Source organism: Nipponia nippon, unplaced genomic scaffold (assembly GCF_047370975.1).
Source record: "Nipponia nippon isolate SJK-2023a ecotype South Korea unplaced genomic scaffold, ASM4737097v1 scaffold_15, whole genome shotgun sequence".
Taxonomy (NCBI): Eukaryota; Metazoa; Chordata; class Aves; order Pelecaniformes; family Threskiornithidae; genus Nipponia; species Nipponia nippon.
This window is the reverse complement of record NW_028262331.1, coordinates 643031-669050: the sequence shown is the minus strand read 5'-3', so window position 1 is coordinate 669050 and position 26020 is coordinate 643031. Positions and strand designations below refer to the sequence as shown.

Below are 26020 nucleotides of genomic sequence, written 5' to 3'. Positions count from 1 at the left end.
GGAAAAGTCTAAATGAGCAGCTCTGTGGAGAGGGACCTGGGGGTCCTGAGCAGGAAGCTCAAGATGAGTGGACGGCGTGCTGCTGCGGCCAAGGCGGCCAACAGGAGGCTGGGTTGCATCAAAAGGGGCATCACCAGCAGAGATAAAGAAGTCGTTAGCCCTCTCTGCTCGGCGCTTGTCAGGCCACGCCTGGAACAGTGTGCACAGTTCTGGTCCCCGTTATACAAAAGGATGTGGACAGGCTGGAGGGGTCCAGAGAAGGGCCACCAGGATGATCCAGGCTCTGGGCAGCCTGCTGTGTGAGGACAGGCTGAGAGAGCTGGGTTTGTTCAGCCTTGAGAAAAGGAGGCTTCGAGGTGATCTCATCCCCATGTCCCAGTACTTAAAGGGGAGCTACAAAGCAGATGGAGACTCCCTTTTTACAAGGAGTCCCATGGTGAGGACAAGGGGTAACGGGTACAAGTTACTCCCAGGGAGATTCCGATGGGACACGAGACGTGAATTTTTCACCATGCGAACAGTCAATCATTGCAATAATCTCCCCAGGGAAGTGGTTGACTCTGCTACACTGAACACGTTTAAGACTCAGCTGGACGTGGTGCTGGGCCATCTCATCTAGGTTGTGCTGGAAAGGTTGGACCAGATGATCCTTGAGGTCCCTTCCAGCCTGGGATTCTGTGATTCTATGATTCCATGAAATGCGTATTGTCAAAAATGCCATTATTGCTGGTGTTGATTTTTGCAGTGCCACCACAGCAGACACAGGAGTCCTGGGCTACTCGACGTCCAGTCCTGTGTGGACCTGCTCTAGCTGCTCAGTTCTGCAGGGCCTCAGCCCTGTGGGGTCTCTGATCTGGCAAGAGAGAGGTGGAGATGCTGGAGACAGACTGAGCTTTCCTCCAGTCTTGCTAGGAGCTGCAGTTTTTCTGCCTGTTTGCTTAGAAGATGTGTGGAACTGAGCAAAGCTGCTGTCCGTGGCATTTGACCCCAACAAAGGAGAAGAAAAAAGGTGGGTTTCCCCTCTCATCTAGCTGGAACAGTTCAGCTGGATGATATTCTTTATATACATCGATATACTTCGGCTAAAAGAGGGGAAGATGAGGAAACCCCAAAAGCTCTGAGCTCAGACCGCAGGTCTTGGCTCTGTTCCTTGCTCTTACGACTCATTGAGCAGTTGATGCCTCATAGTCCCATCAGTGGAAACGCGGGCAGTTGAAGCAGCGACCTGCGGTGTTACGTGGGGCTCTGCGAAGGCCGCTGGTGCCTAAACGTTGGGTCAGTTGTGTGGAGTGGTACCTTGGTCCTCTGGGATTTCAGCCAAGGTGGCAGCACGGAGTCACTGCCGGGTGGGAGACGGCGCTCTCGCCTCGGCTCTTTCCTTTCCCTCACTGAGATCTGCCGGAGGAGCTGTCGGACGCCTCCCTCCCGAGCAGCGCGGACGGGGCCAAGCAGCCGGTGGATGCAGCCTACGAGCGCACACGCGACCGGTGAGAGCCGGGGCTGGGCTCGGCTGCTGGCACACACTGCCTGCGCTGCGGCATCACTGGCTTTCCCTCCTCGCTCCGGCAGAGCGGGCAAGGGAGCGAGGTCCTCCGGGAGGACAGTGGGCTGCAATCCAGCATTTCACCTGCCTTTACCCTGTTTTTACACCACGTCTCTGGTCTGTTGGGTGACTAAGAGCTGTAACTCTGTCCTCCTCCATACAGGCCGTTCCTCCCAGCTCAGTATTGCTTGGCTCTGTTTCATTCCGCAGGGACACTCGGGGAAGACTGGAGCCTACACAGGCTCCTGCTGATTTCTAGTGGTTCCCTCCTACGGAGAGAGCAAACCACTGCAGGCTGCAGTGAGGACATTTTGTGGGATCTGACAGGAAAGCCCAGCTTTTGCCACCATGGTTTGGGAGTGTTTGGCTTCCTACCTGCCCACACGTAGCCTCCTTCAGTAGCCATCCTCTGAAACCCCTCGCTGGCTTAGGGACCCCTCCATCCGAGCGGAGGCTCCAGCAGCATTAAGACAGGGTGGCTCGGAGACGTTTGGGACCTCTGGGTGGAGACGGGCACCTGCAGACCCTGATGAGCTGGGCAACGGTTGAGTGAGGTTTCGTTGCCTCAAGGATGGAAAGACCCAAGATTTGTCTTCTGGCGGGTGGAGCTGGGCGATTTAAGAGATTCCCTTCCTGCAACTCACTCTGCTCCCTGCCCAGGGTGGCAGGAGCAGCCCTGGTCTCTTCCAGCTACCGTGCAAGGAGGTAGATGACTCTGCCTTTGTTCGCAATTCTAGATTTCAAATTTCAAATTCAATATGCAATCGCAATGACTAGAGACATGCCAGCAGAGCCGGGGTGTCCGACGCTCAGGTGTGTATCCTGCAGGGCTCTTGGCTTTGCCCCATTTCAGTCCTGCAGACTTTGTTTTATTCTCCCTTGCAGCATAAAGGAGCACCTGCCTTGACCCCAGTAGAGCTTCTGGGATATTTCAAACAGCCAGTGGCGGGGACTTGGGCTGCCATCGGGCTGCAGATTGCATGGAAACCACCCTGACCCTCCTCAAGAAGAAGCTGCAACGGGCTGTGAGGGGGGACTTCGGTGTCACGGGTGGGGATCTCGCTTTGCTGGGAGGAAGGCAGAGGGGGAAGACACGGGGCTTGGCCACTGGGGCGTTGTGGGGCTTGGGAGGAGGCAATGAAAGGGGGTAATGATGGGCCACAACTCAAATCCCTCCCATGCGACTGCAGTGAGGCAAAGCTGAGTTATTTTTGTGTGCCTTCTTTCCATCTTAAAAAATTATCTGGGGCTTTATCGGTTAATGAAAGTGCTTTGTGCACTTCCCTGGTTCTTTCTGCAATATAGCGGTTAACGTACCAATGGGTCAAAGCTTGGAAGACTTTGCTAGAAAATATTCTTTTGCTTGAGTAGGGAATGAGCAAGCACAGAGGATGTGACTCACGGTAGCTCAGCCCCAAGGTAAGTGGTTTTTCTGCCAGATTTCAGCTAGCAATAGTCAAAGTCACTGCCAGATTGCTCTGCATCGGGAACAAGATGCCGTGAGAAAGCCACAAAGAGAGAATGAGAACAGAGCAATGTGAAAGGACACTTCAGCATGTGTCTTGAAGGAGCCATGTCCTCCATGAGGTGGCAGTCCTGGCCTCCCAGCAAGACCAGTTTGCTGAGAGCAGAAGGCAAATTAGGGGCAGTAAGAGAAACACTTGAGGGAGGCACGGGGAGGGCTCCTGCCATATAAAGATGCACTCATGGGGATCCCCAGCATTACAGCAAAGCAGTGGCATCATGGGGTGCTCCAGCATCGCTCCGGCACAGCGTGAGTGGGAAGAGGGAGGCAGGGCTGACCGTGCTCGGCTCCAGCCTCTCCATCCAGGAGTGATGCTCCAGCACCGCTCCAGAGACTTGCCAGACCACCCGGCCACCGCCTCTCATCCGCCTGCCCAGGAGGCCACAGTGGCTTCTTAAACCATGCTGTGACCTGAACTGGTGGTGGCAGCAGTGACTAGGAAACCTCCAAGGGCCTCAGGACATTGTGTGCTAGCAGCAAGAGCCAAGAAGGCTTTGCTGGTTGAACTTGGCCACTTACCTCCCACGCACGGGGAAATGCGCGTGGTGGAAATGCAAAGCCAGCGTCCCCTTGTGCTGCCCGGCCACCTGACGGTTTCTCCTCCAGGCAACTCTGAACAGTGGTGACACACACTGGTGGCTGCTTCACAGGGGGAAAAAACTTGCAACACCCTGCTAGGATGAGTGTAGCTGTTAGCAATTTATGGTGGAGATAAAAAGGGAAGGGAGATGAAGGAAAAAGAATTGCTAATGCTAGAAAATCATTCCACTGCTGCACAGGCCTAATGTAATTATAAATAAGATTTGACCACAACTTTGTGGAGTTTAATGCTTTCCAAACCAGAGAAAGCAATCTGCTGCTCTAGGGAGCCTCCTCAGCACAGCTTTGAGCAGGAAGACCTTAAATGACAGCCCCTTGTGTTCTTCTGGATGATACTGTGATAAGGATGGAAAACTTTTCTCCTGAGCCTGGGAGGCACCACAAACCCAGCAGGGCCCGTATGTTCCTGCATGTTTATTCCCTGCTGTTACCTGGCAGGCTTGCTGACACCGGCTCAGCTGGGGATGATTTTCAAGGCAAGTGGATGTGGCCGGCAGGATAAGAAAATAAATTGCGACGCTTCTTGCCGCTACCAAACGATCACCGGTGAGTGCACCAACAGGGGAGGGGGCCGTGTCACCAGGAGGATGGATGGATGGGTGCTCCATCAGTAGAACGAGACCCACGTCCCCAAGGATTATCCATATAGTATGCCTTCTTTAGAGTTTTACACCCCACAGTGTTGTTTCCTAGATGTGTGGAGCTTTTAATTACAGTCTTGCGTCAAGGGTTCTTGGTGTTGTACATGAATTAGCTCTTGGCCAAAATGTGAATAGCTCTGTGTTGGGGACTGCTTTCCAGCCCAGGGTCTCTGTCATCAGGCTGCGTCTGTCTTCTTTCTCCTGGGCTTTGTCTGGCTCTGCCCCTTTGCAGGGTCTCAAAAAACCCACACCAGGGCACGATCTGGCCGTCTCCCTGCCCCACATTGTGCGTAGGAGGAACTCTGGCACACAGGCTGGGAGAGAGCCCCTTCTGCACATCCCATGGTTGGATAAATGGAGGGGCATGACTGTAATGTGAGAGGCAAGGGAAGCTGTGCTAAACAGTGGAGTGTTTTAAAAGGGACGGTAGAGGAGCATTCCCCATCCCTCCCCTGTTACCGATACCCTGGCAGGCAGAGCATCTCCTGGGCACACCTCAGGCAGAGGAAGGAGTTCAGACCGCTCTGCCTGCCTAGGGGATGCTTCAGCCTTCAGGTATCCGTATAAGATGTAGGGAGAGAGAGAGCTGCCTCCTTCCATTTTCAGAGAGCGGTGTCTTCGTTCAGGAGGGGGATCTGGGCTCTGGGATAAGGACAGGTCCATCACACCTGAACCAGACCCTGGAGCCCTGGAGAAGGTGGGGTCAGCTGTGCCCTCTGCTCTGTGTCCCTCCGTTGCTTGGCCCTAGGCAGTGTTACACCCACGGTGTGGGATGGGCAACCAGAGACCACATCTGATACATGCACTCCAAAATTAAACATATTATTACTCTAATTAAAGCTTTAACGATCTAGTCAACTATAATAACCACTTAGTCCAGTTACAGCATAGTAACACTCACAATCCAAATCACTCCATTTCCATTAAAGCTCACTGGTAATATCATTAAATGAACAGGCACAAGTCTCTGCCCCTTTTCGCTGACGTTAAGCTTTCCCCTTTGTTTTCCACCCATGGCCTGAGGTCGAGGGCCCTTCTTCAGGCTGGATGACCCAAGGAGTCACCAGCAACCTGAGTTCTTGCCCGGGAGAAGCTGAGGCTTGGTGTGTATTGCTATTATTATTGTTATTATTATTAAACCTGAGGTTTATTGATAGCACCAAACCCATAGGGCTGCAGCAGCTCCCCGACCACTGTACATCGCTGTGTGGTCCCATTCCAAAGTTTCTGTCTCTCTCCACGTCCACGAGCTCTTGGCCCTGCCGTGATCCTAATGACACTAATAGTTTGCTGATCTTCCATTCGCTCTGACAGGCGAAACGCATCACTCGGAGCTTCAAACAGAGCCCTGGTCAGATGGTTGCCAGCAGAATATGAGGATGGCCCATGGGTGGACAGAAGGAAAGCGTTCCTCTGGATTCCCCTTTCCACCAGTAATGTTTGTAAGAGTCACGTGAAAATGCAGTATCAGGGCTTGGGGACTGCCAGGCCTTGGGTAGATCACAGGCGTCCAAGCACACGTCCACCAGCTGATCAGGAGGGGGAAGTTAAATTCACCAGCTTCAGGCTGATCATGTGCGAATCGCCGGGGTGCTCTAACAGAAATGCTTTCTAACTCCCATGCTTTCAGGAAAAGCAAAGGCAAATTAATCTGATTACTGCAGAAGCGCAGGACAAAGGAAGAATTACACAATGTGGTCTTTTAAATTAAGTGCATTTACGCCAAAGTAATTTACTCACCTTTTTTGATTTGGTTTGTGGAAGCTGGCTGTCTCCTGAAAAGCAATATGCCAGAGGATAAAATGAAAAAGGGAATCCCCAGAATAAAAAATATCCAGCTAGAAATCCTGTGTGTGGGTCCGTGGGTGGGGTGGTCCGTGGGGGTGCGTGTGGCTCGCGCAGCAGCTGGACGGGAGCCGGGACACCGCGATGTGGTTTCTGGTCACCTGGGCCTGGTGCAACAGCAGGACTAACGAGGAGCTCTGTGATTGTCTGGGTTGTACGCCTTATGCTCGCGCTATTGCTTCCTAACTCTGCTCCACAGCACAGTGTCAGGGCTTAAGCAGTTTTGACCACGTTTTCTGTAGTAATACATGAAGGAAGAACGGGTGGGGGAATTGTGATGGAAGGGGAAGGGCTGAGAAGGGAAGAGGGCTTTGGGCGAGTGTCCTGCTAGAAGGAGTTTACTGAGATAACTTTCAGAAATTCCCAAAGACTATTTTTTTTTTTCCACACTTCTATTTCAAAGTGGTCTTTTAAAATCTTTTGCCCCCTTTCCCAGGCTATTCAGTATGGCTCTTGCTTAGCTGCTTCCATATGTCCGTCAAGGGATACTCTTGGCCTAGAGGCTCAGAAACCTGGCTAGAGCCAGAGCAATGCAGTGCTCAGCAAAGGGGGCGCTCAGCGATGCCGGCCAACTCCGACGGAGATTTGGGGCTTTTTCTGTGAAGTATAAGGAATGTGAATGTTTGCTGATGACCCTGCGAACTGACGCACCCATTCGTACGAGTCATCTCCTAACACACATGTTCTGCCTTCATCCCCTGCAGGTTCGCAAACTGTCAAATGAGATTGTCTGCTTCAACGGACCAGCAGAGACCACTCGTGTTCATGCAGTGGGGCCAGTTTATTGACCACAACCTGGATTTCAGTCAGGACACCCCAGGCAGAATCACCTCCAGTGGCAAGGTGGACTGTGCCACCAGCTGTGCCAAGCAGCCCCCTTGCTGTCCCATCAAGGTACACCCAGCCTCCTTCTTGCAGGGAAGAGGGGGAGAGGGCATCTACCTTCCAACCAGGAGATGCTGGTGGCACTCCCGGTCCTTGGCCACCGAGGGACATCGTCCCAGAGCAGGCCAAGGGGGTCAGGCAGCTCTCTGTAAGGTGGCGGTGCTGGGCCCCAGGGGCTGTCCCCAGACATCAGGCATAGTCACAGCCTGTCTGCCCCCCGTTTCAAATCATTTACCCATCTCCCTCAATGATATGGCTTTGCTTTGGAGATATGGTGCAAAGGCAACGTAGGTGATGCCTGGATTATAGTAAATGTGTCAGGGAGAGGAGCTGATGGGTGTCAATACCCCAGCAAATCCATGCCCGTTTGATGGTTAAATGCTCAGTAGTGCATGGGGCAAGGAAGCGATGAGCATCTCTCAAGAGTGGCTAAGGCATTAGCACGATAGTCACGTTGCATTCTCCACTCCAGTAAACGCCTGATGATGTATGTGTCCACCCTGCAGCCCTGCTCTCCTGCCTTTGAAGATGTACTGCCCCTCTGGCTCTCCCACGCATCCGTATTTTCTTTCAAGGAAAACTGTGAAGGGATGGAGCATCGCTGAGTATTTGCCCCAGCGGCATTTGAGAATGCAGGCAGGGTCACAATTTCTGGCTGACAACGGTCCACAATGTAGATATGGACACGAGACTCCAACATGAGATAGGAACACCTGAGCTTGAACGATGCAATCTGATATGTGTATTTTCAGGGGAAAAAGTTTAGGTATCCATAGGAAATACGGAAATTTAGGCATCTCCAGGCTTTCATGCATATTTGGGACTTGGACTCCTAAAACAACATCTCTGCTGTCAATCTGACCCTTCATATCTGGGATTTATGACTGATCTCCATGCTATCTAGCATGGGGACTGTCTTTGAAATGGCTCCTGCCTGGCTTTTCTTACGGCTGTAATATCACAGTGCAGGCTCTGCACCCCTGAACTGGTGATGAATTATTCTTTTATCTTTCTGCAGATCCCACCCGACGACCCACGAATTAAAAACATGAGAGATTGCCTTCCTTTCTTCCGCTCAGCTCCTGCTTGTACCAGCAGCAGAGCAATTTGGGATCAGATCAACACACTGGCCTCCTTTCTCAATGGCAGCGTGGTGTACAGCAGTATTTGGCCAACAAACTGAAGGATTGGACCAGCCAGCTGGGCTTGCTGGCTGTTAGCCCCTATTTCACTGATAGGAGGAAGGCATATACGCCCTTTGACAGCATGTGGAAGGACCTCTGTCTTATAGTCAGCAGGGGAGCTAAAATCCCTTTCTTTCTTGCAGGTAAGTTGGGTGCTGGCACCCCTAACCCTGAAATCCAGAGCGAACAATTCCACCAGCTCTGGTTCATTTCTTTAATTGTTTCTCTTATTTAAGTGGAAAATAGAGCATAGCAAAATATCAAGAAAGACTGAGACGGGCTGTGCTAGGTAGGAGAAAGGTCTTCACCATCTCCAAGTCTTCTTTGTGACTATATGCCTGGAGTGAAGCTGTCCCATCTGTGCTCAGGAGCTCTGGTGTAGGGCCCAGAGAGCACATGGGGCTGCTGGAGGTGACCTGGGAACCTGTGCCGTGGTGGAGCCGAGCAAACACAGCAATAGCAGACTGGCCTGAAGGCAGTGGCTTGCCCATACTTGTCATTTGGTGGCTGTCTCTCTTCCATCAGGATGGGTACAGGTGTGCTGGTGCTGGGCTGGGTCACCTCCATGAAAGCTGCACATCAATGCATCTGCTGCACTGTGAGAGGAGCTTAGATCCCAGCTGGACCGAGAATGAGGCTAGCCACAGACCAAGGTGACCTTTTACATGTGTCCCCTCCACTGAGAAGGCTGGGGGTGCACTGGCAGCACGCTGGCCAGGACACCAGCACAGGCCTTCAGTCCATCAAGACATCCTCCTGCTCCCTTTGTCACGCTTTTGGTATGCTCTTGACCATGTCTTCAACCCAAAATAACTCTTTTTTACCTGGGCACAGCCTTCCAAAGCCATGCCTTCCCTCCAGCCAAAACACTGCACGGCCACTGCAACCTTCCCACCTGCTGCCGTTTGCTGTCTTCTCCTGTCCCCAGCACACACCGACAAAATACCTGACCTCCTGGAGCCCTGAGCATTGCTCCCTTCTCCCTGGCCCCTGCTGGTGAGGACCAGGATGTTGCCAGAAGCCTGCGGGACCCCAGAGAGGGATGTTTCTGATACACCTTGTGAATTAGTGTCTCACTCCCTGGCCCTTTTCTTTTGACGAGCAGGACCTCCTGGCTAACTCCTGCTGGCTTTGGCCACACTGGGCTGCTCATGGCACTGCTGGAGAAAGCTTGAGGGCACAACAGATCTCATCAGCTGTGGAGCTGATTTCTGTTCCCTTGGCCTCCTACATATCTGTCCCAAGCTCCTCTGGACAACACCCCCGTGGTCCTTGGATACCATCAGGACCTGGTGGTGGGGCCGGTGGGAGAGCTCTGCTTGGTGTCATCCTCCAGTGCCCTCCTTTTAAGTTCTTGGTGTTTTATGTTTCCTTCAGCCTCTCGCACCTCTCCGTCTCTCCAATCCGTTGTTCCATGTCTTCAGCTGCTTCCCCAGTTCTGTCCAGGTCTCTCCTTCGTGAGGACCACGCAGGACCTGTGGCCAAAGGCATCTGCCCAGTGAGGAGCAGACCAGGCAGGCCTATCGGATGTTTCCCAGGGTGGGCTCCCAGCCCCCAGGACTCTGCAGCCAGGGGCTGCTGGGGCAGTTGCTGTTCCATAGCCATCAATGAATTTATAGTGAACGGTTCAGGCTGGCTCAGAAGCGCCTTTGAAAATTCAGTGTCTTATTTGTGACTTTTCCCGTCCCTGAGAACTGGGGAAATTTCACGCGTGCAGTTGCCTGACAGGGCTCCGTGATTTCCTACCGCAGCTCTGTTGGAAGCCCTGGGTGGATGCATTCGGCTCGAGGAAACCTCACAGTGCTGCTTTTGTTTCTTCTTCTGCCGTCTCTTACAGACAGCCTTTGACAGTAAATGAAAAGGGCTCTGTGCTGAATGCAAGGGCAAATCCCTCTATTTACTATGGGACTAGGAGACTAAATACGACATATTTACTTTTCTCTGAGTGCCTCTTTATACTCTCATCACCTGCTTGCTGTTGGGTTTCCTGCCCTAGATGTTTGAAGAAGGATTTGATATTTCATTGTGATGCCGTTTGTAATTTATTCCTTCAAGTTGTGACTCATTTTCTTTTACTTTTACTCACCAGAGAGCTTGATTGTGGCTGTCATCTTGCTTTGGCCATGGTTTGAGCTGGTTTGAAGGATGCCTTCTGACTTTCAGAGCTCTCTTGGCCATCCTGACTTCCCTCTGCCCATTTTCATTTCTCTCTTGAGCTGTGAGACTGTCTCTCTGATATGGGAGCCTGGAGAACACCTACTTGTATTTAGGTTCTTAACTTAATGCTCCTAGCCCTTATTAGAAAAAAAACCTTCCCCATCTCTCTGTGATGCTGAGCACAGCCATGGTGGCATCTTGGCTTTTGCTGCCTCAGCAGAAATTCGGCTTTTCACTGGTGTTCTCCAACCCTTCGGGCTGTGATCCTTGTTTCTTTTCCTCCTGTGTGTTTCTTACCCATCTTCTTCACAATGCAGATACCGAGACATCTTCAAAATTTCTCTGTGCGTGCTTCCCAGTGTGACATTTGCCTCCTTCCAGTGGGAAGCAGCCAAGCAGCCGGTCACGGGCAGTACGAGCCTGCTCACTTGTGATACTCCAAGGTGATTCTTGAGCAAACGCGATGCTGGAGCTGGCACGCATGCACACGCTCTTTGTGCGGGAGCACAACCGCCTGGCTAGAGGGCTGAAGAGACTAAATCCCCACTGGAAGGGAGAGAAGCTCTAGCAGGAGGCACGAAAGATCTTGGGTGCCATGATCCAGGTACCAGCTTCCACGTCCTATGTCCTGGCTCTGCTGCCTTGTCTTGCGTTCTCACAGGATTAACGTGGTGGGCTTTGTTAGTGTGGGCTGTCCAAAGGGTGCAGTATTTTGGGGTGCAAATGACCAAATTCTTTCCACAAGCCCCTTTCGTCCAAAGCAAAATCACACAGAGATACCTGTAATAACAAGCACAGAGGGGTCCCCCTGAATCTTTGATGTCCCTCTACTGTTAAATTTCCAAATTGCTTGACGGGTTTTTAACTGCACATTTTTGTTTGAGAAACATGGGAACAGAAAAGTCAGAGGAAAAGTTTTTCTAACCACTGTTTGGTACAGGACAAAAATGGTACTGGAGATTTGGATTAAAATTCCTGTGGGTTGTGAGTCTGCTCCTCTCAAGCAGCCCCATGTGCTGGTGGGTGCAACCAGCCATGGCATTCCTCTGTCCTTACTGCTTTGGGGCAAAGAGCCCCTCAGCACTGTGCTGCACTACAGACTTCACTCTGAATGAGGTCCTAGGGTCACAGATATATCTCTGTGCTTGGAAGGGTTGACAGCCGCCTGAACATGAGCCAGCAGTGTGCTCAGGTGGCCAAGAGGGCCAGTGGCATCCTGGCTTGTATCAGGAATAGTGTGGCCAGCAGGACCAGGGAGGTGATGGTGCCTCTCTACTGGGCACTGGGGAGGCTGCACCTCGAGTGCTGTGTTCAGTTTTGGGCCCCTCACTCCAAGAAGGACATTGAGGGGCTGGAGCGTGGCCAGAGAAGGGCAACGAAGTTGGTGAAGGGTCTGGAGCACAAGGCTGGGTAGGAGCGGCTGAGGGAGCTGGGGGTGCTCAGCCTGGAGAAGAGGAGGCTGAGGGGAGACCTTATTGCTCTCTACAACTGCCTGAAAGGAGGCTGGAGCCGGGGGGGGGGGGTCGGTCTCTTCTCCCTAGTAACGAGTGATAGGACGAGAGGAAACGGCCTCAAGCTGCGCCAGGGGAAGTTTAGGTTGGATATTAGGAAAAACTTCTTCACCGAAAGGGCGGTCAGGCACTGGACCAGGCTGCCCAGGGCAGTGGTTGAGTCTCCACCCTTGGAGGTATTTAGAAGACGGACAGACGCGGTGCTTGAGGACATGGTTTAGTGGTAGACTTGGCAGTGACAGGTTAACGGTTGGACTCGATGATCTTAAGGGTCTTTTCCAACCTTAACAATTCTATGATTCTAAGGGACCTCTCAAGGTCTTTTGTCCAACCTCCGCTTTGGAGAAGGACCAGCTTCAAAGCCAGATGAGGTTTCACAGCCAACAGAAAAGGCTGGCTCCTATGAGAGCAGAAGACATGGGATTTCCAAAGGCAGTCCTTAGTCATACCTAATTGGAAACCTGTCTTCTCAACCTGAGTTGGCTCAACAAACGAACAAAAAAACAGCAGGAATATAAAAAAGTTTAAGTTTTTAAACCTGTCAATTTAAATATTATAGCGTTGTTGAATAAACCTGTTGGGTAAGCCAATGTGGAGAGACTCAAACAATTGTTTTAAAAGCATTGTCTCCACCGTCATATTTAGATCAATGGTTTAATCTTCTTACGATTTTCAGACAATTAAGACATTTTCACCTACTGACAAAGAATTTGATTTTTTAAAATTATATTGTGCAGCCTCCTCAATATCCCGAAGAGACATGAGACCAGGGTTGGAAACCTCTACTATGGGAGGACTGACACAGCTGCCCGTGGGTGGTGATATCATCCGTGCCAACACTGATGACTTTTTCTTTGTCATCTGAAGCAACGTAGGGTGGGAGGAAGAAATGCAGTTCTACCTGGCTCATGGGAATGGCCTCTACCTATAGGACAAGGAGGGAATATTTAGGAGGATTTGGCAGGCTTTCATCATGTTCTGACTTGCCAAGCTGTTGAGGCAGGGAGGAGCATGTGTGGGGACACCCGAGTGCCAAGTCCTCAGCGCCAACGGGCAGAGGATCCTGGTGCACAGGCAGAGGATGAGCATTGTCAGGCACAAGCAGTGTCTGTGCCTCCTGATGTTCCTGGAGCAGTTATTTTCATGCAAATCACTGCGTGTTCATGCACATCTCATCACTGCTAGAGACTGTAGAGATGCCACCATGCACGGCTGGAGAAACCAGGAGCCCAGGCAGTGGCCTGCAGTGCCGGTGTCTGTGCCTGCAGCTGCACCACCTGTGGCATGGTGCAATAGCCAGGTGCAAGAAGAGGCTTTGATCCAAGGCCATAGAGCTGAAGGAACAAAAATGCACCAGACAGTGCCAGAAAGGGTCCTCACCGGACTGCCAGAGCAGCTGGGTGAAGGTCTGATGTGGTAAAAGAAAGGTTGGCCCCGGGGAGTCTCTCTGCTGCACATCTGTGCTAGCAAAATCTCCTACATAAATCCCATCAACAAAGTTCAGTGTGACCGCTCCTGTAATTTGAGACACGAACAATAACTTTGCTTCCAAAGAAACTGATAGCCAAGCAATTAACGATCCACACTTTCCTTGTTTCCCCTGGATGATAACCTCCAGGGACTACCTGCCTCTTCTGTTGGGAACCAGTTTCTGGAGACTGATTCCTCGCTACCGGGGCTACAATGAGTCTGTGGAACCTTGAATATCCAGTGTCTTCACCCTGGCTTTTTGTTTTGCTCATGCTTCAGTTCCCCCAACTGTTGACTGCTTAAATCAAAATTACAAGCCCATAGGTCCCAAAATTCAACACAGAAGTACTTACTTTGCTGTCAGGAGGATCATTAAAGAAGGTAAAGCCTTTCTTGCACCTCTGCAGTGCAAGTTTATTTCATTCAGCCTTTTCTGCCCTCTCTGGATGAGCTCCTGCTTCAGCCAAACTTAAAAGCAGTTTGCATTAAATGTATTAAATGACCTTTACTACCAGCCAGAGTTTTTCCCAACATAGCTGTTCTCTGCAGTCTAATGCAGCCCATCTTACTATGAAGCGTGCAGTCTGATTGCTTAATTGCTGTAGACTCTAAGAACGTTATTCAAAGTATTTTCTTTTTAATTCTTTAAGTGCAGGAAAATTGATTCTCTTGTAGTAGAAGCTTATAATTAAATATAAGCTGCGTTCAGCTCTCCTGAGCCTCTTACGCACACGCTTGCCACCCTGCGCTGCTCACGAATCCCTGTGTAACCGTTGCAGGTGGTATTGACCCCTTTCTCTGGAGCCCGATGGCTGATCAGGCCAGGCTGATGGCACAGAAGCAAATGGTCATGGATGAGCTCCGGGATCGGATGTTTGAGCATGTTGAAAGGCTTGGGTTTGATTTACCTGTGCTTCACATGCAGCATAGCAGAGAGCATGGCCTCCCAGGTAAGTTGGCTGTGGGAGCAGAGCTTCCAAAGAAAAACAAGTGGAAATCAGGCGCTCTTGTGATTGAACATTGAGGAGCAGCTCCGGCCCGTGCTTGGCTGAAATTACTCTTTCCCAAACCTTTTCATCATTTCTGTACAACCATAGGTAAGTGAATAGGAGGTTGAGCAATGAAGTCAGAGCCTGGCTGGAGCTGGAGGAGACATGTGGAGACACACGGCCAGAAGAACACGGGGCATTGCACAGACCGGAGTCAAGAACACTTGTTCAGTAACTTGACTCACTTGTATTGCTGTTCAAATGGCAAAATTGGAAAAGTAGTTCAGCAACAACTTTGCAGGAGTGGATTTAGGGCCAGAAGTTCCCCGTGGCTTCTCTCCAAGCATCTGTAGCGGCCCAGCCCAGCCACACATGACTGGAAGAACCGATCGCAATATATGAGGAAAATCTCGTTGTAATTTCTCTATACAGACTGTGTCCCAGGAATAAAAGCATGACTCCCACCACCCCATCTGCAAGATGCCAAAACAGTGTAATGGCATTGCAAGATGGTCTTGAGAAATAGATTGTTGATAGGACTTTATAACAGGCCATGGGTCTGTCATTGCCTAACAGCGTCATTAGGCTGATATAAGTGCCTGGAGCTGCTGTGTCGGTAACGTCCTGGGAGATGCTATAGGGCTCACTTTGAAACTGTGATGAAAAGCGTGCTGGATTCACAGGTTTTAAGCCCAGACAGAGGCTTTGCAATACATCCAGGTGCATGGTCAGGTCAGAGGATTGCTCTGCCTTTGCTGCAACAGAAGGTTGTGATTTTTCCATGCTTTATGTAGGAACATTATTGTGCAGAACCCGATCTGAACCACAAATCGTGAATTTATAGCTTTGACTGCTGATCTGCTGCAGTGGAACTGTCATGTATTTCTGGTGTGAACTTGTGTTTAGCTCCTGGCCTTTGGGTCTCAGCCTACCCCCAAGTGCTACTGTACTCCTTGATGTTAGACAACCTATGAAGGTGGTGACGGTATAGCAAGATCAAAAAGCTTCCCACTTCTTTCTCTGAGAAAGCAAATTCTCAGTCTCCTTGAAGTGGTTGATAGTGGTGTCATCCAGGCACTGTACGCTGTATCTTTTTCTCTGAATTCTCCCCAGTTCTTAGTCATCCTGCTCACAGCAGAGATGCATGCTGCAGCATCATCTCATCTCTGCACCTAACAGTTCACTGAGTTGGCAGGTAGGAGGACGCTCCATTAGTGCTCCATAGACGTTTCTTCTACTTAAGTGGTCATTTGATAAGACACTGAGTCACAAATTGCCCTTTGCTGGGTAACTGAGTCACAAATGGCCCTGTTCACCAAGATGCAGAACGTGGTCCAGTGGATTTTCAGCTGTTTGCAGTACAGAAAAATTAGTCCAGCTGGCAAAGTCCGGTGGCCCTCTCCCACCTGAAGTAACCTGGGCTATGTAGAGCTCTCTTTGCAGTGTGGGGTGGCTTGTGCCTGTGGCTAGACAAGGACACAAGGGAGACCAGCTGTGGGGAAGTACTTGGCCACTAGCCTCTTGTACAGAAAGAGGTAGCATCCACACCTTGTCCAGATTCACTTTCAGTGAAGGCAACACCGATGAGTTTTGTGAGGCCCTCTCTCCTATGGCTCTATCTGAAGGGATCTGAGACTATGCTCCCTGAGCTCCCTTAGGGTTCCTGGGTCACAGTGAAGATGAGGCAGCCATTAGGCACGCCCAGACCCTTCATCTGAGCACCCACAGCACAGGGTTAGGAGCAGTCAGAGCACACGCAGAATCAGGTGCCTGAGCATAGGTCTCCTTTGCTATTTGATATGCTCTGGGGTTGCTCCTCTGGCTCTCTGCTGCAGCTTCAGCAGGGTATGGGTCTCCCGTAGTTCCTTGGTCACATCACCAAGAGGTTGTTTCAGACACCATGGCTCTGGGAGCTGTGCACAGGCACCTGCTGGAACAGCAAAATGGCGCTGGAAGGTGGTGGAGCAGCTCCCACCAGCAGAGATCACTTGCAAAGACATGGCCCTTCCATAAACAACATTGAAATGCCAGGCAGGATGAACTGGCTCTGGAGGAGTGGAAAGTCCGTGGCGTTAACAAAAATATAGAAAAATTTAGAAAAATGTTTTAAACATATTGGGACCCTACCTGTGCCTCGGCTTTGGGAAAGAGAGGAAGAAATCTTTCCAGGAGGGGGAAACACATTACTGATCTGTCTGCTCTGATACTCAACTACATGCAGGTTATAGCTCCTGGAGACAATTCTGTGGGCTCTCACAACCTTCTGGATTGAAGACACTTGCTCAAGTGTTGAGGAATCATGGTCCGGTGAAGAAGTTCATACAGCTGTATGGGACACCAAAGAACATGGACGTTTGGATCGGGGCACTTGCCCCGTTCCCTTTGTGAACGGAGGCAGAGTGGGGCCTCTCATGGCTTGTCTCATTGGCACCCAGTTCAGGAACGTTCGTGATGGGGACAGGTAAGAGAGGAGCTGGGTATTCAGACCCCAAAGGACAGAAGGAGACTGGAGTTCATGCGGATTTCTTTATGCAGATTCGGAAACTGTTCCAGTTGTTTGTTGCTTTTTTTTTCATTACTCCTCCAAATGCTTCTTTCCCTTTCTGGGGATGTTCTTATTCCCTGTCTAGGTGACGGCTGAGATTCTAGGCTAAGATCCCTTCCCAGCCAAGTGTTTTCACTCTCAGCCCGTTCACTGCCAATCACTACTTGTGCAAATTGGATTGCCCTTCTCCATGCCGATGGTTCACACCCAGCGTGAATGTTTGAGCTCTTTTCCTCCTTCAGATAAGTGGTTTCAAGGAGGCCCATGTTACTGCGTGTTCAAACAGCAGCTCACTCCGGCACAGGGCAACATGTAAATACCTTAACAAGAAAAACAGGTACAGCTCTAAAGGTGGGAAAACCAGGATCTAGATGGATTGACTTCACCAATTAGAAAAAAAAGCTGTCAGGTTTAATCAGCCTAAATGGCTGGCACTGACATCTGTTGATGTGGTGGCTCATCCTTTGGGTAGTTTTGAAAATTTGCCTGCAGACCAAGGGATGTTGCTGAAGGACTAGCACACTTTCAGGCTTCGCAGGGAGTGAAAGAGATTAATTGTTCTCTCTTGGATAAGTCCCAGCTCAGCCCAAGCTGCTTCCCTGGCACCGGCAGCATCCCTCTCCCCTCTCTGTGGGACTGCTTCTTCTGGGCTGCTGTGTCCTGCAAAAGCCAAACATCTGTCCACCTTACCATCTCCTGAGTTTGCAATACATAGCTTTGCACCATCTCAGTGTCTTACACACTTCGCAGGGGTCTTCGAGATGATTTTTCACTATTTCTCCTTTCCACCCCAGTTCTGAGTTGGAACCCTGTGGTCTGACACGTAGCAGCGTTTGGGCTTCTCTTGCACTGGGATATGGGTGGGTTGGGGTTTGCTTGCCAGCCAAAATCATTTGAGCAGTGTTGTGCTTTCAACACACCTGAAGTCCTCCTCCTCCTTGAAGTTGCTCAGGGGCTCAGGTGCAGAAGTGAGTTATGTGCCCCATTTTAAGCTGCATTTCTGAAGCAAGGTCCCTGTACTTTCTAGAAATATTGACTGAAAATGGGATTGTGACCAGTGTTTCTGGGAAACTTTTCTGCCTAGAAAGACTTCCTATGAGCTCAAAACCCAGCATTGGGAGCTTAAAGGCAAACAGTCTACTGCACATCTAGAAATCCTACTGTTATGGCAGGATACAAGAACCCATTTTTTTTTTAAAGAGAGTAATTATAGGGCTGGTTCCAGCATGGCAATCATGTGGATATAACCACAGTCTGCGTACAGTATGTGCAGACTTTTCTGTTTGAAATAGGGCGCCTGTGCCTCATTTGAGGGAACACAGGGCAAGGCTTTAATTCAATTGTATTTTTATGATATGTCCATTGCAGAAAAGCAAGTTAAATTATCCAGCTGGTGAGTCAGGGCTCTTGATTTGAATAACAGAAACTTAAATTTGTTCTTGGCAAAAGAAGTCTGTTATTGGTGTTAACGGGAAATAATGTTGCAGGAGTCTTGAATGTGAAGAAGCCAAAAGGCAAAAATCTGTTGTGTCTTCTTTCTCCTGCAGGTTTTGGTGGGAGAACAGAGGGGTTTTCACTCCTTGGCACCATGCTTCACTGGCCAAAATCTCCTTGTCATGAATAATATGTGACAACATCCACATCTCTGAAGTACCAAGACATATCTTCTGGGCTAACAGATACCCTTCTGGCTTTGTGAGCTGCAGACAGATCCCAAAGCTGGACCTCAGAGCCTGGAAGTCGAAGAGGACCAGGGAAGTTACAGAGCAAGGTCTAAGCTTCAAACAGCAGAGAGTGCCTGCCTGCAAACATGTGAATCTCACAGATTTAGAGCCCCGAGGCTCTAAAACAGAGCTGCCTAACACAGCTCTGAACATATGTGCCAGGTACATATCTAGCACGTGTTTAGATACTCCATTTCATCAGGTCTACTGTGAGTAGCTCCTCCAGCACACAGATTTTTCTGGCATCGGCGTTGCAAGACCAAGCTAAGTGCACTGCTCTGGGATTTTTCTGATTAACAGATTTTCAGTTTAGCTCTTCGTGGTTGATGCCCGAGCTTTTCTGCGACACCCGGATCGGGGAGGCTAGTCTTTCTGTCTAGGCAGTTGGTCTGTATTTTGCACAGCTCTGAGCAGGCTGTCAGCACATCCTGGGCAGACCAAAAGCAGCTCTGCACTTGAGTAGAGATTCTCACTTTATGGAAGAGACTGCGGAGTTTGACTTCTGCTAGGAAAGTTTTTGCCTATATTTACAGTATTTCCCTTAGCTGCCTTCAGGAGTTGTAAAGTTCTTGAGGTTTAATGCTTTTCTTCCAAAATGCTCTCTGAAATCCCTGGGAGGTAGATGTAGGCGAGAGTGGCTCTCCCCTGGGAAAGGTGGGCTGCTTCAGTGCCTTAGGGCCATGCCTTTTCCTAACAAAACATCGTATTTCCTTTGCTCTGATGGTCAGGCCCTGCCATGCTCTTATGATGATATCCAGGCTGTGAGGGGGAACAAATCTCTGCAGCTAACAGCAATCATTAAGAGCTCAGACAACTCCATCTGTAGCCAGCTCCCACTTTCCATGAGGATGGTTCATTACATTCTCCGCAGGGCTATGGGATTACCAGCTTGAAAGTGTGTCAGGGTACAACCATAAATGCCACCTTCATGGTGCCAGAAAAAGTGAGACTTGTAGGATCTCATAGTCAAGAGGGATCCCGGGAGGTCTTTAGAGCAATCAGGACTAGTACCAGAATTATTGGTCCCTCTTTTCCAGCTTAACCTATGGAAATAAATCACACAAGGTAACAGGGAACTATGGCATATCCTTTTCTCTTTTGTTAACACATTGCTTTTTGTGTCCTGTAGAAGAAGCATCTGGTGACTTTTAATGCTAAACATGGAAGATTCCCCAGAAGTCCCGACTTGGGAAGCTGCTGGGATTGACTTTTTTTTTACTGTGCATATGCTTTACTGCCTGAAACGTTTGGGCCTGATTGCTGTCATTTGCTCAATTTGGTTTGCATGAAGCCTTTTCAGTGAGATGGAGTTCAGCAATAAAAGAAGTTCATGAAAAGATGTCCCAGATCTGTACAGATCACTCAATATCACAAAGCAAAGCAAAGCAAAACGAGTTATTCAGAGACTGACTCCCAATCAAACCAACTTAGGCAGTTTCATATACACTGTGCTTCAGTAAGGTTTACCGTCAAAAACATGTTTTGGACCCTCCTTTTAAAGCTTCCAACATACACAGAAAGAAATGGGGGCATTGGAATGACTGTTTATTCTTGCTCTCCAATTTTTTTGCATCCTGAGCCTATCTTGCTCAGGACCTTCTCCCAGTGATGACTACAATTCGCTTGAGTGGAGGCCTATCAAGGTGGTCAGTGGGCTGGAGCACATGATGTACAAAGAAAGGCTGAGGAAGCTGGATTTGCTCAGTCCGGAGAAAAGAAAGGCAGAGGGGGTGATTTCTTTTCAGTCTTCAACTTCCTAATGAGCAGCTATGAAGCCAGACGCTTCTCAGAGGCAGACAGTGAAAAGATAACAGATAATAGACACAGGCTGCAACAAGGGAAATTCCCATTAGACAAAGAAAAATGTTATTCCCCATGATAGTTTTGCAATGCGGAGAGAGGGACCAGAGACCTAGTGGGATCTCCATCCTTGCAGATCCAAACTTGCCTGGAGAAGACCCTGAGCAAGCTAATCTGGTTTTGGCGTTCCCCGTTCTGCGTAGCTGGTTGGACAGCAGACCTCCAGGAGTCCCTTCCCAACTCAATTTTTTCTGTGATTTACAGTGGTAAAAGGATTTATTTTCCAGCCCACAGTTCACCTGGCTGTACCGTGCACTGCCCCCTTGGATGCAAGTCCTATAGCACAAGCCATGCTAGCCTGTCACATTACGTTACTGTCGGGGCTGTCTGGATGCCACGGAAATCTTCATGAGTCAGTACACGTTTGCTTGTAGAAACTCTTCTTCTGCTGTCATTACAAAAATTTCCAGCTATGTATTTGCTCATAAGTAGGTATCCAAAGCTAATCTGTGCCTTGTAAAAACTGAGTGATGCATGGATTCATCATGGAGCTGCAGCCAGAGCATGATACATACAGTTTCCTCAGTCCTGATGACCTGTCTCTCATATATTCACCCTGGAATCCCTCTGAAGTTTTTAATATCAATGTTAATGCTTCTGTTTAACTGTGTAGTAACTGTATGCACTAGCTGAGGTCCCTTTTGAAGACTGGGTGGCTGATGTGGTCCTTGGCACTGAGCAGTCCCAAAAATTTGCCCTTTGATAGCTTGTTCCAGTATATTCCAGTCGAGCTGGTTCTGCCAGCAGTTTCCAGTGGGAATTGCTCCCAGTTCAGAATCCAGTCCTCTTATTTCATCCTAAGATCATTGCTTTTGCATTTAGAAGTCAATTGTGATCTTTAACTTAAGCAACTCTCCTCTCTCTCTTGCGTTGCTGTGTTGACAGTCCGTTTTCTTCTGAGCCTTCATTTGCTTACCGTGAACAAGACAATTTTCTTAGCCTTTTCCCATCAGATGAGATCACTTCTCTCTTCTGGTCAATGTGTGCCTTAGCAGAGTTGGTGAGTAGGACAGTCATTAAAGCTGCACGATGAAAGTTCATGGTATGAGCAATCCCCTCCTCTCCCTATCTGTATACTGCAGGAACATCATTTCCTTACAGCCTTGATGAAAGTAGTTGTAAGTCACTGTCAGTGACTTAAAAATAAAGCTCTTCAGTGATTTGTGATGAGCTCCCGTTTGCACGCTTCCCTGTCCCTAGCCATTCTGGATGAGTTTTCATGTGCAGAGTCATTTCGGATGTTCCTCTTGCCTTAGGAGCCTGACAACAGCAGGTTTGATTGATTTGAAAGCTAGGGCTGTCCTTGCAGGACAGCCATTCAAAGTGCCTTTCACTGGCATTACGTTTTAGGAGCCTCTCTCCTGGTACCTCAGGATGAACCGGTTGCATGTCAAATCAACCTCCATCCAAACGTGAAAGGGCACAAGTGATACTGATGAGATATTAAGAAGATGAATAGGCATTAGGAAAGTAACCGTTTGCTGGATCAGCCCTTGGATAAGCACAAAGCAGCCACGGTGCGTGTCTATGAACTGGCTCCAAAAGGGAGCTAGTCTCTGCAGCTCCAGTATAGAGGGGTCACAGTGCCTGGCTCCAATGTGCGCACGAGGTGCTTGTCTTTTCCATGTGCTGGTGCAGGGACACTGAGGAGGCTGTGGACAAAGCTCTTGGCTTTGGCTACCTCTCCTGTGATTGCAGGGAAGCCTTGGGAGAGCGGAGCAGCAAGGCCTGCAGTCGCTTCTCCCCAGTTTTCCCATGAAAGACAGGAGAAGATGGGTCCCCAGCTAAGCCAAGGGAGCAGGGAGCACAGCCAATGCCTTTATTATCATGCCTTTCCTCAGTTTCTTCATGAAATATGGCTCAGCCTTGTCCATGTTACTGTTCTCAGGGATTTGATCTGGTTCTTTAGGTTGTAGGCGACAATCGATGTGGTTTTATGGGTCCTCGGCCTATTCCGTTTTGAGAAGCTGCAGCTTTCAGTCCTGGCTGGAATTACATATTGTTACTCCTCTGAAGTGATAGCTGCTTGAGCAAGGCCTGTTGTGCAGTTGATGAAACGTGAGGCTTTTGGGTTTCGACCTAGTCCTTGTACTTGTGCAAAGATCCTTTTCATGCAGCTGGAGCCCTCCCAGGTTATGCTTGCATTTTCCTGATTTACTTCTTACATATGTAGATGCTGTCTAAACACATGCCTGCCTCTGGCCATGAAAACATCAGGAGTAGCTGTTCTTGCTTTGTTTATTTTTTTGTCCAGACATGTGGCACTTTTTCCACTTTTCCCACTTTACTTGAGGACTGTCCAGTTGCTCAGCTTGGTCCCCCTAATGCCGAGATACATGGGGCAGGAGCTGGCTGCTAGGATCACTGGTTCTCTCTTTCTGTCCTCCATAATCCTCAGTTCTGATTTCCTGGACAACTTGCAGCCAGTGCACTTCTTGGTGAAGTTCAGTGCTTGCACAGAGGGTGAGACAGCCCGGTGCCCGTGCTGTCCGACACATCCCGCTCCCTCCCATTAAACATTTTCTTTAAAGCTCTCAGGATTCCTATGCACAGAGCCCTATATGAAGGAGGGCTCTCTCCCCAAGCAATCATTGCTCTACCAGCCCAGAGCCCCGCACGCATCCTGCACACAGGCAGCCTTGTTATTGCCTGTTTGTCCCTGCTTGCCTGCCAGCTCCTACACACAGTGCTGCTGGAGATCCCTTGCTAAACAAGCTTTCCACGGTTAATTTAGCTCCGCGCAGCGAACACAGCCTATCTGAAGCACCGCTCCTGAATCTCGTTCCAGCCTTGCGCCACCCACATGTAGCTGATGAAGGGAACCTAAACTCATCGGGTGCCTGTGACTCATTTATTGCTCTGCGCAACACGCCTCGGGTTACTCTGGGCTGGAAGGGTGGAGCTTTTGCTCCTTCCCTACCCATTTACTTTTCTGTTCATCGCGTTTCTAGTCCTTTACCAGGTGAATCCTGCATTCAGATACTTCTGCAAGATGACCTTCTTGTGGCTCTTGACCCTAAGCATTCTGGTTATTATGCTCAGTATTCCTTGTGGATGTAACGTGGAAAACATGAAGTTGTCTCTGGCTTCTTTCTGCTCTGGGCATGGATAGAGTCAGCTCACACTGTTTTGGGGGGTCCTGGGAGCTGCGCTGCAGGGGGGGAGGAATTAGTTGCTGTATATTGGTGTGGAGGCTTGCCAGGCCCTGTAATTGAGAGAAGGGGTGTGGGTTTCAGTATTGTATTTGAGTTGATAGAAAGAACAACAAATGAGGGAAGGAAAGGCTGTAAAAGGTGACATAAATTTGGCAAACTAGGTAATGCCAACAAACTGGATGTAATATACAGGTAAAGTAACTTGCCTTTTTTTCGTGAACCTCTCCTATCTGGTCTTCCAAGCTGTATTTCCCTCCTCCGTGTGGCTGGTCATTCCCCTTCTAAGTTGTGTTGAGAAAACCTCTGCAGGTGCTCTTCTTTTTCTCAACTTTGTTCTGACCCAGTGCCCACCTGAACAGGCACGAGCAGACATTGACGTGGTGCAGTGCTGGCATTGTCACCGGTGTCCCCATCGCCGCAATTGCAGCCCGGTGCCCCCAGGTCTGGTGGTCTCTGAGCCTATTCCCTTGCTGCCCATGCCCTCTCTCCATCTGTTACTGCCTCTGCAGCGAGCTGCTGGACTTACATACCCAGAGGCCGTGCAGCTGGGTGTGCGCCTGCAATTGGCAGCAGTGGGCATTAGTAACCCGGGGTGTGGGTTGAGTGGGGGCTAGAAGCTGACTCTGCTGTACAGCAGCATAGTGCCTGCAGCCTCCTGAAGTGCTGCAGAGGCAGGATTTACTCCTTCATTGTTGTATGCTGCAGTGGGAGTTCGTATCTCTTAAGCATCAGCCTTTCACTTTAAGAAATTTTCTTCAGTTCTTGACTTTTGTGCCTGACTTTTATACTTTATTTTTCCAGTATCTGTTAAAATATGGCTGGCAGAATTGCAGTCTAATGTCACCCAGAGGCAAAATCATCTCTCTTTCCACAGCGTGGGCAATAGCGGAGTTAGGTGCATGATATGTTTATGGCAGCCTGTGCTCAAGATTCAGCAAGGTGGGCAGGGAAGTAGAGTACAAACAGCTGCACTATGAATTTGGGCATTAGCTAATATTTGGCTGATCCACAGAATTGCTGTAGCTGAAGTTGCTTGGCCATCGGTCTAACCTGGCTTGAAGAAAACCTACCAGGTGTATTTGTCTTCTGTAACAAAGTGATGAGCCGAAGAGAGGTACTAGCTGGTCTTCTCCAAGTCATGGGTCAAATCTAGGAGCATGGAGAAACAGGCTGCTCTGCAGGAGCAGTCTGTGAGATGGGTTGGTTTGGAAGAATGGTCTTTGGTTCCTTTACCCAATTTCAGCGTCTTGTTGGCTTATGTCTGCTCCCTTTTTCCAGGTTTTTGCACATGTGATTTCTGCCGCTCAAATACATCTTTGGGCTCAAAGTAGTGGTGAAGGGCAAGGAAAACCTCAGGACTAACAAACATTTTGTCGTTGTGTTGAATCATCAGCCCTCCCTTGACAGTGTGGGTATGTGGTGATCCTGCCTCCTGCTCCCGGCCCCAGTTTTCTGTAGGAAAGGGCAGTACAAAATTCCACGTACCACAGGCAGGAGTGGCTGCTACATAGTCCATTACCTGCTAGCCCCAAGTTAGGCTGTTCTTCAGGGTATTAGAGCCCAATAGGTATTTTCAAGCTAAATCAGCTTCAGCCTTTCCAACAGAATGGGGATGAGAGTGTCAGTTGACCACAGCCGTGTCAGAGCTGCTCTCATTCGGTGTCAGCCATAGTCCTCGTCTAAGTGGGTGGTTGGTCTGGAGACCCCCAGAATCCCTTTCCCAACATGTTTCTGATCCTATGAAGCTGGATGAGCACTGCAGGCATGGCATCTCCCAGAGCAGAGGGCTGTAGCCCAGAATCTGGAGGAAACCTCAGTGCAGATGACAACTTGTTCTGTCCTTGTTGCCCCCTTCCAGTGGTCACGGTGATATTACCAAGTCGCTGTGTGCCCATTGCAAAGAAGGAAATCCTCTACATGGGCACTTTCGGCCTAGCATGCTGGCTTTCAGGATTCATTTTCATTGACTGCAAGAAGACAGAAGAGTCTATTGACAGAGACTATTGACTATTGAAGAGTCTACTGACACTACCTTGACAGAGGTGGCACACTCCCTGCACGAAGAAAATGTGAGTGGGGAGGAGCCAGCTTATAGTTTGCTTTTTTATGCTGACACCTTTAGCTATGAACCATAGCCAAAGAATGTTTTAGACACATTTGACATACCAGAATTGATGCCAAATGTAGATGAGTGCATATAATGTATTTTATTACTGCCCAGCACAGCCAAACACACACATGTTCAGTATAGGATTTAAATAAAAGATGTCTCTAGGTTTCAAGATGCAGCTGCCATTTTCCAGTGTCTTCAAAGAGTGAGATCTCACTGCTAATTAGAAACAGCCTAAACGGTTTATGCTCTTGTGCAAAACAAGGAGATCAGGAA

The 26020-nt window shown here is 49.4% G+C and overlaps 2 pseudogenes; both read left to right on the top strand.

The window, feature by feature from the left end:
- The first annotated feature begins 271 nt into the window (after window positions 1–271).
- Window positions 272–18836, top strand: LOC104012463 (myeloperoxidase-like; annotated as a pseudogene).
- A 3979-nt stretch (window positions 18837–22815) lies between these two features.
- Window positions 22816–25769, top strand: LOC104012464 (1-acyl-sn-glycerol-3-phosphate acyltransferase alpha-like; annotated as a pseudogene).
- Window positions 25770–26020: the final 251 nt, after the last annotated feature.